This window comes from Amphibalanus amphitrite, unplaced genomic scaffold (assembly GCF_019059575.1).
Source record: "Amphibalanus amphitrite isolate SeventyFive unplaced genomic scaffold, NRLGWU_Aamphi_draft 000723F_arrow, whole genome shotgun sequence".
Taxonomy (NCBI): domain Eukaryota; kingdom Metazoa; phylum Arthropoda; class Thecostraca; order Balanomorpha; family Balanidae; genus Amphibalanus; species Amphibalanus amphitrite.
In genome coordinates, this window is record NW_024882217.1 from 71,007 (window position 1) to 86,719 (window position 15,713).

At 48.7% G+C, this 15,713-nt stretch overlaps 2 protein-coding genes across 2 annotated transcripts in view; one reads left to right on the plus strand and one right to left on the minus strand.

Moving 5' to 3' along the window:
* Positions 1-1,421, minus strand: part of LOC122365224 (cGMP-specific 3',5'-cyclic phosphodiesterase-like) — a gene marked incomplete at its 3' end in the record, with an annotated part of 67,431 nt that extends 66,010 nt beyond the window's left edge. Inside the window, exon 1 of the mRNA XM_043336228.1 lies at positions 1,182-1,421. The remainder of the gene's footprint in view (positions 1-1,181) is intronic.
* Positions 1,422-5,845: 4,424 nt separating this feature from the next.
* LOC122365229 overlaps positions 5,846-15,713 on the plus strand; it is a 29,320-nt gene continuing 19,452 nt past the window's right edge. Inside the window, exon 1 of the mRNA XM_043336233.1 lies at positions 5,846-6,067. The gene's annotated coding sequence lies outside the window, so the exon portion shown is untranslated. The remainder of the gene's footprint in view (positions 6,068-15,713) is intronic.

The following is a 15,713-nucleotide window of genomic DNA, read 5'->3' on the forward strand; positions in this document are numbered from 1 at the left end:
AGGAAGCCCGCCTAATTATATTTGCTGCATCGCAGGCAGAGCCACTGTGTGATCTCTGGCGCATCGAGACCTCAGTCCGTGTATAATGTAATCTGATCTGGATGGAATATTTCCAGGAGAGCCGCATTGGTCAGTCCCTATAGCTGATCATATCGCAAAAGGCGGGGCCGTTTCGATGCACAGGGGTTATGAAAGATATATGAGAACACTTTTATTCGATTTCCTAGTTAGAATGTTTGTTATCTCTTCTTGGCTCTTGCTCCCATCTAGTCACGCAAATCTAATTTGGGATTCAATATCTTCATCAGTAATGAAGGAAGTTTTACGCGCATTCGGTGTACATGCATTGCTCTTCGATCAGTGTTCAAAATCCGCAGACCTATACCGAGAGTCGCCCGGCTTATAATGGACTCCCCCCCCCCCCCCCGGCTGCGGAGGGGAGGCTTCCTCGCCATTCGAGATGGGTGAATCGTTCGGTCTCAATTGAACTCCGAATGTCAATAGGTCAGTAGGCTTTGTGCCCATTAGTTCGAATGGAAACGATAGCTGATAATCACCGTAACAATGTCGATGATCAAGTCCAGCGGATCGTGTACCTTATGTGGTGTTCAACGCAAGTAATAAGAGATGATTGCCACATGGTTCGCTGCATAATTTGTCTGAAATTGAATGCTTGATTTATGAAAACGAGCTGGGATGGTGCGGCTATTGCACAGCATGAGAGTAGTAGGCGCTGATCGATTTTTTTTTTCAAGTCAAATTTTCTAACGGGATTGGGAGTTTTTCACGACTTTGTTGATTTTTCTAACTTGGAAGAAGGACGACAGAAACACCTCCTTAGGTGATATACCAACAAAATTTCTGCAGGCAACATTGGACAACTCCGACACATTAGGTATGAATCCACTGAGTAGGTATTTACCAAATTCAATCACCGTTGCGATGATTGACGTAACACTGCCTTATCCATCGTCCTTTTGGTATTTCCGAGTAGGTGTCTGACAAGGTAATAGATAAGATCGATAGGATGTTGGACGCATGATGGAAGGATTGCGCACTACCTACGCCATAAGTAGCAATTTGTAATATTGCTCTCAGCTAAAGCATTTTATAACGTCAAATCTCGCTTCTCGATTGCATCATTACACCAAGAGGCCAGCGGAAAGACTATGAGCACTTACCTTGACCGAACAGACCGTTGGATGGTAGCGGTTCTGCTTCTCCGTGTTTCTCTTTTTTTGCAGTTAGCGCAGCACCGCATGTGTTGATAACAGTTCCTCCTGCTCGACTTCTCACGCGAAGAAGCTGTCACACACCACCGTCTCACCACACTTGGTCCCCGCCCGCGCCGCACAGCTGGTCTGCCGTCGAGTGCCGACGGGCCCGACGGCGCTGGCGGCGGGCCGTCGGTCGCACGCGCGTCCTCCGGCGCCGCCACGTCGGCACTGACGGTCCTCTCGCCGCCGACGCCGACGCGACGCCCGCATGTTGCTGCGCGGCGCGTCTCCGGGCTACACCCCCTCGAGGGGTGCACGGGCCAATAACGGTCTTATCCGGTTACGGAGTGTTCGAGGGTCGGCGAGCTCATGGTTTGTACCTTCCCAGCAGAGGGTAGGTCTGGGTTGGGAAGATGCGACTGGTTGAGAGTCCCCGGGGTACGAGGCTCACTGCAAATGGCGTGATTTATCGACCCTTTCGATGTTATCAGTCGGTAGTATCGTCAGTGATATTCATTCAAAGCAACTGCAGATTGTCTTCTTTATATTCCGACTAAAGCAGGCAATTGAGAACCTAGATTGACATGGTTAGACCTCTGGACAGTATCAGTTAGCCAGTGCCCTGGACAGCATTCGCAGTACTTCAGGATTGGCTTTGGTGCCATCAGTGCCTTGCAGATATCGGAGGATCGTATGTCTGCTGGACTTTGAGATTATTTCTGTGACGCTGACGTTCTATCCTGGATAATTTGTTCCAAGGAAGAAGCTTCTGCTGCGAAACACATCCTCGTCAATGTGCTCTTTGCTGAACGTTTTCTCCGGATGGTCTGTGAAATAGCATTTAGAATTATGACAGGTGATTGGTTTCCGGAAAAGATAAGAAAAGTAAGAAATATCAATCATCACATTTATATTTTTGACACACTTGTTGCGATGAAAATAATCAGGACTCTTCTCCGGCAAGCCATGCGTCGCGTCCTTGCAATACCATTGTCATATAGATAGCATGAATCATGATTCATGTTATCTATGCCATTGTACCTATTTAGCATTTATCAGCGCCTACACACCACGTAATAGCATTATGGCGCCGCTTTACCAATGCATGGAAAACACGTACCTGTCAGCATGAACTGTCTTTTTTGCTTTACTTTGTAATTATATTTTGTGTTAATGACGCATAATTAAGGCTACTCTTGTCAAAATATTAGGTATGCTTTTGGCCAATTTGCATTCAACACTGGCATAAAATGTGTCAGCTTTAGATATTCAACATCATGAGAATGTACGTGTTTATGTGCATATAAGTATGTCTGTACGCTAGCAAGCATCATCTATTTTTCCCATCCAGTTCAAACAGTTGGTCGTTTTATTAGTGAAAATCACCAACAGGAATTCACGTCCCACCAACAGGTCAAGTCATTGGCAAAAACGGCGTAAAAAAGTCAGTATATCAGCCTGTGAAAAAGTATGTTCTATTAAAGGAAGACTGCCACCTTCAAAAAGTTTTCTCAGATCGGCCTATGATTTATTCCCTGGACAAAACAAAATTTTAGAATTCACCTGACAAAGTATCATCACGTGAATCGCGAAAAAAATTGTCTATTATCATACAATTATCAATCGGTTAATGTCTAGCGACAATGTTTACACATCACTAGACTTCAAGGTCATAAGATTATTACATTTTATTTGAAAAAGTAAGGTATTTTATGATTTACTAATATATGATTTCATAAGAAATTGGCCATGTTTAATTTATTTTGCATTTAAGTTCGTAAAACATTTAAAAATCATGGCTCATTTGGAATGGGTCTGCGGCCCATGTTAAACCCCATTTCCCACACTTTTTTGGAAAAAATGAACTACTGAATATATAAGTTTAACTTTTATTTTGACACTCCAAAATTCTTCTCTGATCTCGAAACAATCAAAGTTTTGACATATATTTACCAAAAGATAAGAAAATTCATGTTTCAAAGTTATCGATAAACAGTAGAGATGTCGGTTTTCTTGGACTAAAAAAATGGCATCAAACTGAACTTTGGTCTCCGATTTCTCGCAAACGGGTTCGAATTTCGGAAAACCGACTTCAGTCTGGGACATAGGTGGCTCAGCTCTAGTGAAAACCGTTTTGTGGAAAAAAGGTGGCAGTCTACCTTTAACGCCCCCACAACAACTGAAAATTTACTAGGTATCACATTATTACAAACGAGATCGAATCTCAAATAATGAACGCTTTTGATCAGTATCGGTGAGCTCAGCAATACATCCGGCTCCCACAGGTTTCAGCTGCTGATGATGTTCCAAAGGTCAGTGTTTCCTCTGCCTGCCCCGGGAGGCCCTCCCCCCCCCCCCCCTGGTCACGCACGTTTGTATTGCGGCGCCAGGACGGCCTCTGGAGAGGGATGACAGATGGCTTTGTTGACGCTCAATACGGGGCCAGTCGCCATGGCAATTCAGCCGGGAGCACCGACCTGCAGTCCGCCGCCGATCGACGAGTTCGGCTGTTTTGCACTGCAGAGCACAAACATGGAACATGCACTCTTATTGGAAAAACAATATTTGTTCAATGTGAATGACTTTGCATTGGGCTATATGCAATGTTCATTGTTCATTCAACCAGAGTAAGTGTGCCTTTAGTCCTTTATGTACGTAAGTACCAGTACCTACCATTGAGCTACTCGAATATTTGCTGCATTGTTTCTGGGGAGCACATTTTTTTTTGTAACATTTATTACCATGAAAAAAGAATACTGATAAAATGATAGTGTCCAAACATTTCGGTTTCGTCGAAGCTGACGGTCATCATGACGCCTGTTTATCTTCAATTTTGGTTGTTGCTGTTTGAAATGAGCATCTCGAACCTTAACCCGCACCCCATTAAGGTCTGACAGGTTCTTATAGGTCCTGTACCTGTTGGGGGATGGGGGGGGGGGGCGGGAAGGCGTCTCATCTCCGGAATCAGTAGTCGGATCTTTTACATTCAAACGGCTTTCTAAAGATTTTACCGAGATGCTCAACATAAAATCTCGACGACCTCAATTTGCTACCTGTGACGTCACATAAAGGTCAAAATAGGTCAAATTTGTCCAAATCACAATGGCGAGCTGTCTGTCATACCATCTAGGGGACTAAAATGAGTCAGGATATGATGGATATCCTCGATTTGAGCGGTGGATAGTAATCTGAATAGATGATGATCTGTGACGTCACGAGATAAGTCAGTCTCGACCAATCACAATACACATGCGTAAATCGCATGTAACGGCATGCTGACTTATGAATATTCGAGTATTTATGAAGGCATCTTGCATGATTTGAAACCACGGCAACGCCAACCTCGTTGGTCATTTCGCTTGCACCTACGACATCTCAGGACGCAGAAAAGTTCAAATTGTAGGTACTGTTTCACATACAACGGCAATCTTTTTATTTCATAAGTGAGTCGACAAAGCCCCCAATAAACTCAGAAATACCTATCTTTCAAATAAAGCAATATACGGTAGGTATGACCTGTTTCAACCAGCCTCGTGACATGAGCGGCTTCACCTTGACTTAGGCAGAAGAGGTTAACATTTTAAGTTGACTTCACTCAAACAAAACAAAACATTCTCACTCAATCAACGCCCTTGAGCATGACGAACACGATGATAACAAAATAGCAGTTCTGCATACGCTTTTGGCTATTTCGCCAAAAGCCCGACCCATAATTAAGGATACTTGACCTAGCCTCAGAGGTCACCGGTTGACCTTAAAGTCGAGCACCAGACGCTGCACCTCTTACCGGCGTAAACCTACCTTTTTTCTGCGAAGCTCTAGCTCAATTAGGGACGAAACCGCGAGGGGGTCTCCCCCGACCGATGTAGCTATGAAAAGACCCGATAGCCGATAGGTCCGGCGATGGTTAATTTTAGATGAAGGTATGCCTTGTGAATGAAGATGCTTAATGACAACCCGGCACTCGGTTTCCTCCATTTCTCACAAATGAGCGAAATTTGGCGCTTCAACCAAAGAACTGAAGTGTCGTGTCACTTTTCCATTTAAAAAATAAGCGACTTTCGTATAATCATTGTGAAATGCACTCAACGGTGAATGCCATTTCATGCAGGAGTTCAATATAGAAATCGTTTGTTTTTTGTTTTGTTGGGTTAGGCCCTTTTGGTCCAATGAGACCATTGCAGAGCCGGGAGGATGATAGGATATAGGGGGAGACATTGGTCTGGGCAGGCACCCTAGTGAGTCGCCGGGGCTGAGCCCGTCCAGAGGACAGGCCACCCAGCCCCAAGGCACTCACTGCACCCGGCTACGGGGTGCGCTCCCTCGGGAGCAGCGGTGCCGCTCCAAGGGAGCAGCCCGCATGAGATAAAGTTGCCTGTCCAGTCCGGAGGGGGGTTGCGGCGTGGAGGAGAAGGATTTCAGTATCCTGAGGATAGAAGCACGGAACGGTGATAATGGAAATCGTGTGAACTAGTATTTTTAACCGTGAAACCTTGAACTGTGAAGAAAGCACCGAACAATCGCGTCGTTCTGAAGTGACCGCCGCGTCCTCTGTTAGAGCAGTAGTTGTTCCTTTTGACACTAGATGGCAGTGCGGCTCTCTCCATTCCGCCGCGGCCGTCAGGTGCGAGACGGACTGCGGCCGGCGCGGCGGCGGCGGCTCCGGTGCGGTGCGGCGGCCTCTCAGTCAGGTGTCAGCCGCGGTGAGGAGTGTTGTGTCCGACGGGCCCGCGAGGACAGCGGACAGCGGACAGCCAGGTCGTGCAGCGGACACTCGCAGGTCCGGGCGCCACCGACGCGACGGAACTGACACGGACGGAGGGACACGCAGACCGCAGCAGACGACCGAGGTAGGTGTGATTTAGATCGGGGAGTGTTGTGTGGCCCTCGATGGAGCCCTGACCGGCCATTTATGCTTCCTCTCGGCGATCCCTGCTCGACGAAGTCACGCCTTCTCACGAGCTCAAAACCGGTAACGTCCAAACCCTTATGTCCGTCATATACCTTTATCGTATGCAATGCATATCATCAAGTTCGTCTATCTTGGGAATCCTGGATGTCTTTCCATTGGTCACGCAGCTGCCTCGCTTAGGCTTTACAATATAGTCGTGCTCAAACAAACCTCGGTACTTTGTGGCACAAATTATGAAAATGTGTGCTTCGGATAAGTGTTTATCATCGCTTATCGATGAAGGTTGATATAAGCCACAATCCGTTCCTTTCATGAGCGACACCGCACACGTTTGTTGGAGCGGAAGCCGGCATATCTGGCAGCGTTAGGGCCATAACATTTATATCGCACACTCCGAGTCACTAGTCAGTATTTTCCGTGACGGAATCGGCCCAGATAAACCACCACGTTTCCGCTTTTCCCTGTCTTTGTCCGTGATCTGTCTTGACCTCCCCTGTCTTTGTCCCCCCGTGATTGGTGGCGGACACACAACTGCTTCCTTGTCTACTTGTGTTCCCGGCACCTTGCACGCTGGGCTGTCTAATCGCGCCTGCCGCCTAACCTTTACAGTCTGTCCCTCCCTTCATAACCAGCCCGCTGGTCATAGCTGCAGCGTGCAATTTGCAAGATAGGTTGAGGTGAAAACATGGTTCAGAATGTGACTAGAAGCAAGAGCTTACTTCGTGTCTTGGAAGCTTTCCGAAGGAAATTGTGGGTCCTACAGATACAAGCGATCGCATGTCTTGTTTAATATTGATGATTATTAGACCCGACTAGCCTTGTCGAAACGAGGTAAAATGTTCTGGGGTGCAACCCGATTCTGCACTGCTTCCCTGCAGGGATTGTGCGTTTTATCAGGAACTGAACTAGCGTATGAATGCACCGAATGCGGCCGAACGGTACTCGGGATTCCAGGTCAGCCTTTCAGTGCTTTGCACTGTAGCAGTGTTATTGACTGCCGATGAGCGAATTCTTCGTTTTACCGCACAGTTAAACCATTTCTTTCATCACCACCGTCACCACCACCACCACTACCATCACCAGCAGCGGCACCAGCTTGGTGTTTCCACGAGCGGCACGGAACTAGGCACGCGGAGCGGCCAGCGTTTGTGTGGTGCAGATCGGCGCGATAACGCCTCACAAATGGGGGCTGCACGCGGACGACTTGTGCAAGTTGGGAGGGAGAGGGAGGAAAACAGGGAAGGGGACAGAGCAACGGGGAGGGGTGGGGAGGATGGGGGAGGTGAGTTATGCCGAGCCAGTTTATTGACTTACCCATAACACCCATCCCTCAAGCTAAAAGATGAGGACATCGACAGTTAGCCCGACCGCTCGACGTAGGTACTCAGTATTCACTCTCGGCAACTCTGATGAAAAGTGACTGTGGATTATCACACGGGTGGCCGCAACTCCTGCATTCTGTGTCGTCAGGAGCCGAGTCTAAATGTCCGGTTTGCACGGACGCTGGACATTCTCAATCCGAGTACGTTGCAAAACAGAGGACCTGCGGCTTGCAAAGCGGACCTTGGTAGCATAATGTAGTTGATATAATTATGTAATATGTATAATTCATACCATATTTCATGCCCTCTGTGGTGCTAAACAAGACAAAGACTGAAGGAGACGGAGGTACAGAGAGGTAGGGAGAGAGAGAGAGAGAGAGAGAGAGAGAGAGAGAGAGAGAGAGAGAGAGAGAGAGAGAGAGAGAGAGAGAGAGAGAGTGAGTGAGTGAGAAAGGGAGAGAGCGAGAGAAAAGAAAGATAGAGAGAAAGAGGAGAGAGCGAGAAAGAGCAAGGATCATCTGTATGTATGCATGTATGTATGTATTGACACCAAAAGCCTTCCACGTATGGCGTGGCGATTACGGCTCATCCTTTGGAAAGTATCTTGTGCCTCCATCCCGCACATCTCTCTCTCTCTCTCTCTCTCTCTCTCTCTCTCTCTCCTCTCTCTCTCTCTCTCTCTCTCCTCTCTCTCTCTCTCTCTCTCTCTCTCTCTCTCTCTCTCTCTCTCTCTCTCTCTCTCTCTCTCTCTCTCTCTCTCTCTCTCTCTCTCTCCCTCTCTCTCTCTCTCTCTCTCTCTCTTTCTCCCTCTCTCTCTCTCTCTCTCTCTCTCTCTCTCTCTCTCTCTCTCTCTCTCTCTCTCTCTCTCTCTCTCTCTCTCTCTCTCTCTCTCTCTCTCGATGGATCCTCCGCCCCCGCAGGTCGTGAACTTTTCGTCGAGGTCGTCATTGTTCCCTGTCAATCAGTCGGCGACAATCAAGGCCGTGGCTAATTTACAAACGACTTCCGCGCTGCGAAACCACCACAATGGATTGCTCAACACTTTGTAGCGGGTGGGTTTGGTCGCTAACAATCGATCCTGTCGGTCTTGAGGTCGGGGCAGCTCATGGACGACGGAAATGGCCTTGTTTCTTACGGCAAAGCTGATATTCTCGCGATAAGGCGTCGGTTTCGCATTGCATTGTGCTATTCAAAGTTGATAAGCATAGTGCAAATGCGCTTATAGAGGAACGCGAAGCTTGTTGATTGTATTTCGCTTCAAATACGAGTGCGAGTTATCAACGTTGAAGTTCAAATGTCAAACATACTCTACAATTTATATATTACAGCCTTCACTAGTCACTACCAACTACCAAATCATTAATGAAAAATTGCCTCAAGGCTATGGCAAGCCAATTAAGCATAACATGCCTACTATCAAAAATATCGAAAAATAGGGCTTTTCCGCTAATACCTTGGACATTTTGTTCAATTTCTCTATTACTGTAGTGACATTACGTCCAGCTACATCGTATTCGATCATCGGGTGGTCATTTCTCCAATCGCCATTGGAACTCTAGGCACAAAGGGACATTGCAAGTCATTCGTATAAATAACCTAGCCGGTTTCGAGCCGTAGGAGCTTTCGGTTGAGTCGATCGATAATCGATAAAAGACAAGCGAAAGCTCGATTCTCAGGCTCTACATACATGCTGGAGAAACATTCACTTATCTGGGCGAGTGAAAACCCGGAAAAGAGCCGGGAAAACGGTGTTCAATAAAGCGCTGGTATCGTGACATTACCTTGTCAATGCTCGCGTGTTATGGGCTTAGGTCTAGGGTTTTGACGCCATCTTTCATGAATTAAGGAAAGAAATGAACATTAAATATTCAAAAGTGCTAAGAATTGCATAGCTTTAATTTGGATACTTGTACGTGTCAAAGTGGATAAGTGTAAAAGTTATGTAAAAGTTAAGTTATGCAAACTCTTTTTTACACACTCGGATATCGAGAGTTTTCTGTCAATTCCATAAAACCACAAATCAGCTGCCTCTTTTATCTGTAGCAGGAAGTTTTCGTGTGGGTCGGACACATGTGGAGCACCTAAGCGCCGCTCATTTGCCGCCGTGGCCTTCTGTGTGATCGTTCCGCCACGAAGCAGGGGGCGGCACCGGGACTTTCTCTGTCGGCTTCGTCACTGTGTGGCCGAGTCGTGACCGGCAGCAAGTGCTCAGAGCCGGCGCCCGCCCGCCCCGGGGCACTGCACACCCGGGTCGGATCGCCCTCCGACAGTCTATCGGGATTCAGGATCTGGGTCGATCCGCACACCTCAGACGAGAGAGAGAAACGGAAATACTTCCGCCGGAAGAGATAGGAACTCTCCCGGAACTGGTCTACAAGACGCGTCCGCGGCGGCGGCGCTGTGCTACAGAACGTGTTAACGAGGTGGCCCTCCTCGCGACTGGCGCCAAAACAAGGGCCGGAAGAGGAGAGACTGGCTATTTCGGTCTGGTTTGCAGACGCAGAGTGACAGACAGCCGTCAACCATTATGTGAATATGTAGAGTTCCGGAGAAACCGGGACGAAATTCAGGCGAAGCGGCAATTAGCAGCTGTCGTGCACTGTGTTAATTTGTGACCAGAGCCAGACGGGTTAAACGTGTCCGAGTGGTGCTTACATCGTCACATTAATGATCTGCAGACATAAACATTGCTGAACGGAGTGACAGACATGTCTTCCGGTGGAGAAATCAGCGATGTGTCGTTTAATGAGGACAGATCGGGAGTTTCCTTGTATTCTTGGTCTGATAGTAGGATCGATTTGATAGCCGATGTAGTTCCTATTTTAGGATTAAATCTACATCGCTTCACATAGTGGCGCCTCGGTTCAGGTGCTGCTGAAATAATTGATAAACTTTCTTTGTGGATTGGTTGTATTTATTCCATTTTACACAGGCAGCCGTCCAGCTAAGCTGTAAAATACCACTCTAAATATGACTTGAAACAGTGACTAAATATGACTAAATATGACTTGAATGTTTCACTAGCCTCACACATTCAAAGGATACTTCTACCAATGCCGGGACATGATCCCATATCCCTGCTCCCTCCTGGTTTTCCCTTCTGTCTTTCCACGACTGACTCCTACGCTCCCGCACCTCCTCGTCTCTCCCGTGTTGTCTCCACTGCCTCCCGATATCTCCGCGGCCGCGGACGGTCGCCGATCCATCAGAGCCTCCGCCACCCTGCGGCTGAGTTCGCCGCAGCCACCGGCAGATTAAATTATACCGCGACTCCGCCCCCAACCCGGCGCCCAGCTCCGGGCTGTGTTCCCGCCCGGGCCGCTGGGAGTTTTCCGATCTCCCGGAGCCGGCCGTGAGAGCTCCTCTGAGCGGGAACTCACACGAAGGCCTGTGTCCCGCACAAAGCGCGCTGACGCCCCGTACCGCTCCGATTCTCTGGAAACAAAACGTGTAAGGCACAACATGGGCTGATGGGAGACGGTGGATGGACCAGGAACGGTTCGCGGTGATCTCGGCTATTATTCATGCTGCGTGAGCTTATTAATTGTCTCATTAGAATTGATCACCGTCACAAAGAATGATGGTGTCGGTACCCATGAATGCGGACTAGTTTCTTCTTGAATAACGATGGCGAATTTAGTTAATTGTGTATTTGCCCACAGTGCTTCATGGCAAAATCAGGATTAGTAAACACAAACACATTGGTACTAATGCCATAAAGCATTGAGGTGCAGCTGTAAAATTGTTAATTTTATTTGTATATATTTCTAAGGTCCCTTGACCGTTTATTTTACATTTAAGTTAGGTAAAAACCACTCAGAATTGGCCAAAGTAGCGCCGTGCGCCGTCATAAAGTGTCTCACTTCATCAGCTCAACTGTCCCAAGAACATCCATTAAGACACCTGGTCACACACTTCACAAAGCCTATAGCAGACCATTTTTCACCCACCGACAGCACTGCCGGCCGTCACAGGGCCCGGGAACAGTGTCCGTCCGACCGGCGAACGGTCGACCTCTGACCCCGGGCTGCGCTCGCGAGCGGCGCGCAGACCAAGACGGTCCGCGATGGTCCTGATGGGACCGGTCCGGTCCTGTCGTGACCGGTCCGTCGGCGGAGGTGGCGGCGACGGCGGGCCCGGCGGCTGAGCAGAGACCGTCACCGTTACCCAGACGGCGGTGGCGGCGGCGGCGGCGGGGCAGCGATGTGGTCGGCGGCGAGTAGTCTTGCTGACGATCGGCCGCCGCTGTAACGGTTCGCTGCACCGCACCCTGACCGCCGCGCTGACCGACCAGCGCTGATCAGAGACCTCTGCCGGCCACTGCGGCATCCACACCGGCACGCGCAGAGCCAACCGCGCAAAAAGAAACTAAACATAAAACAGGTGGATAAGCAAAGTGGGTATTAGCGTACCTACAAAGCTGCCACCAAGTAGAATAGGCTTGTTTATTCCCTTCCCCCAAGCCAATTAGATAGTTGATCCATCACGATAACTGGGGTAACACCAAAGTCCAAACCACCTATTTCGCCCGAGTTATCTTCCGGAAATAAGCTAGACTACTACACGGATGGACTACTTGGATTAGTATAATCGGAGATAATGAAGCGGAACGCTGACGTCAATTCTCCGGGCGCAGTAATCTGCGAGAGGCAGAGATAACTGGCGGCTAAGATTGGAGTAAATAGGGGACTGGTTTTCCTGGGGCTGACCTTTCCGCCTGCCGGGGTGGAAATAACTGCGCAGATAAGTCAACAATTGCCCATGTTCCGTCTTTATCAACATTACAACTTTTTAGCATGTTAAGTATACAAAACCAATGATATTGCAAAACTGTCAGGGAATCCAGGTTTGTTTTTCAATAGAAAAACATTATTCTTACGCGTAGTGTTTTTAAATATTGAACACAAAGATTCCGTTAGGTATTTAAAGAAAAACAGACCGTACAGGTGATCAGGACCGTTAATACTTGTACGCTGCCAAAAACCGTGCCGTTCTAACCACCACCACCACAACCACCACCGCGACCACCGCCACCACCACCACCGACACCGTCACCAATGTCACCAGCGTCACCACCGCAGTCACCACCGCCGCAGTACCGTCGTCACCGCCGTCACCACCGCAGTCGCAGTATCGTGCCGCCGCGGCGAAAGTGGCGCCGGCTGCAGCTGGCGGCGAGTGCTTTTTGTCGCGACGTCCGCCGACCGTTCCCGGCCCGTGATGCCGCTGTACTCGCGTAATTAGCATCTGAATGACGCCGGTTTGCCACGTGCGTCCGCTCACGGATGGACTGCCTCTCCGGCCGTTGGCAGTAACGCGGTGACCGGTCACGACCCACGGTCGGTGACCTCAGTCCGTTATGGAGAACTCGAACGGGGTATCACTCTGGAGCCGTAGGTGCTCGCAGGGAGATAGAGAAATGTGTCCAGAAATGTGTTGAAAAGAAATGCTATTGTGATATTACCGCCACTGGAATTTGGAGAACCTTTTTTCGTGGTATATGCTTCCCTTCCCGCAGCGTCCAAGACCGCGTTTCTGGATCTGCCAGTGATTCCCAGTCACCAGGGAGTTACATAAAGTCCCTGCCGAATGGGCACTAGCAACATATGATGATGTGTTACGAGACACGGCTATTGGTGTGGCGACGTGGCGTGGATGGGTTGATCACCAGTGGCGATTGCCTGTGACAGTTTTTTCACTTTTGCCGAGGCTAGCTTCGGAAAACGTGCTGGTGTGGTTTCCACATTGCCATTCACATAAAACACAAGCTCGGGCTGTCTGGCCGCACGCGATGAGTGAAGCGTCGATGATGCGTCCATCATTAAACTCCATTCGGCGTGTCCACCCAGCTAATAAAAGTGATAAACACGAGAAATGCTCCGCTTTATAAAAATCGATATTTTCCGGAAACGGATCTTGGCGGTTAGCTATTTCTTGGAGGTGAAAGAACTCACATGTTGTGTGTTGTGATAAGCACCACAAGATTGAATGTGCGATAAACTATAAATGGAAAATAGCCAAAAAATATTGGCTTAGACCCTATTCATCCAATCTACTCATGAATGTCATAAGCAGAAGATTAACAAACTTGTCAGTCTTATCTGCCATTGAAGAAAACAAACTTTAAAATGTGCGCACTGCCATTGTGAACAATAAAGGGGAAAGTGCTTTTAATTCCTCAAAAGCTGCGTCGTAACCTACAAACATTTCACTGGAAACCTTGAAAACATAAATGATAGCGTTAAGTATCATATTTTATTTGTGAGTTTAATCTTAATGACGGGCTGTTATGAATGAATTAACTATTATGAATAGTTAATTCATAAGGTCTCATATGAAGTAAAACGCTAAAGGCAACTATTTCGTGCAAATGTTTGAAGTTTCAACCCCTCAAAGATGCTGCATGTTCATAAGTAAAGCTATACCCATTCTGAGCGGGCTGTCTGAGAGGCTTTATCAAACAGTAGTGTATTAATGACAGACTCGTGACGTTCGGCCTGGTATCTACTGATATCGACGGCTGTCGGTGCTGCGGGGCTGCTGGCAGCGGGGCCTTTGTTCCCTCGCCGGCGCGTGTGGGGGTGGTCACGACTCCAACCGATCGGAGTGAGTCGTGGCCCACTGACCTGATCACTAACTCGCTTTTCACCGAGTCACCGATCACAGAGTCATTGATCACAGAGCTACCGGAACAAGACGTCATGTTTTCGCCTCCTTGTGCGAGTTTACAAGTCTGAATCCAAGTCGCCCCTGCGGCGTTGCAGTTTCCCGGTTAGCGCCTATGCTGCGTCGCTATCTCCCAGCGCCCGCCACTACCGATCGGATTTCGATCGCAGACTTCAGTACGCGTGAGATGGAAAGCCATTGACGCTTGGAGCGTTTGTGATGCCCGCCCTGTGATGATGATGAAGCACGCGCCTAGAGGCAATCAGCTGCCGAATTAATCGCCGGGTCACCGGGGGTCGGTCGGTTTCTCCCCGAAATTAGCGCCTGCCAGCCAGAACCAAAGGCGCCGTGTCGGCCCACAGAGAAACTAAGCCGCCGCGTGATGATAGCACGAGCGAGCGCCCGTTTATTGGCCGGTGTAGGTATGCTTGAATGGTAAATTATAGGTCAAAGTGAGCGATGCCACTCGTGCTCCTTCGAGCACAAGGAAAAAAGTTGTTGAACGCTGATGTAAACACTGAATGCCAGTCAGAATTTCAACAATAAAAATTTGTGCTTTTAAACCTAAAAACTCTTGTGTGGAGCCCATAAGTTCCAACAATCAAACATAAGCGCCAACTTTACGAATTCCTATTAGTAATATGAGTCGAAAGCTCGCCGCTGACATGTGTTGTCCAACTACGTAAGTACCTTCGCCAGCGATGCCCGACATTCTCTATACGCCGTCGACTTCGACACGGCTATAAGCCGTCGATGTACGACATCTGGCACTTTCTCTGTGAACACGATCTGTCCTCTCACGGCGTGTGGTGAACGGGAGGCAGCAGAAGCGCCCAGTAAATGAAGTGAATAATGACGGTCAATAGATGAAGCGCCAGGTGGTGACTTCGGTGGTGCCAGTTGGCGGATCGAAGCAAAGCCCGAACGGCGACAGTACAGGCCTCTCAATTTTTTTTTTTTTTTTTAATGATGAATGCAGGTATCATTATGTTATGCATGATGGGTGGCTCTGCGTGCCCAAATTTACATTTTGAATATTCCACCAGCAAGCTATGTAACGAATACGAAAGTAATCATTCATTGTTCAAATTACTTTTCTGCCATATAAGAAACAGGGTTTTGATTAGCACGCCTATCCATCTGCATCAACCTCTACACGGTCTACAGTTGCAGTTGTCTTTGCTTGGCGTTTGGTAATCGTTTCAGTTCCTCCATGATCGCACCACGTGGTCGTGCGACTGCATTATCCTGTTCTGCGGAGTGTGGACTGAGGACCACAGCCTGCTCTGTCCGGTCTCGGCTGACCGACGCCGTGACTCATCAGCTGACCGCTCTGTGAGATTGGCCCTCACCCTCCCCCCATCCCCACCTCCGCCCCCACCGCTACCGCAGCCTCGACAAGACAGCGAGCGGTTACGCGCCGTCGACTTTGTGGCCACATCCACCAACTACACAGCCAACTCCGCCGCCGTCTTGGGCAACTCAGCCGTCCACTCCCCCACTGACTTGGGCAGCTCCGCCGCTAACTCAGCCGTCAACTCCTCCGCCAATTCCTCTACTAGCCCCTCCTTTTTAAATGCCGCCAGGTCCGCCGCT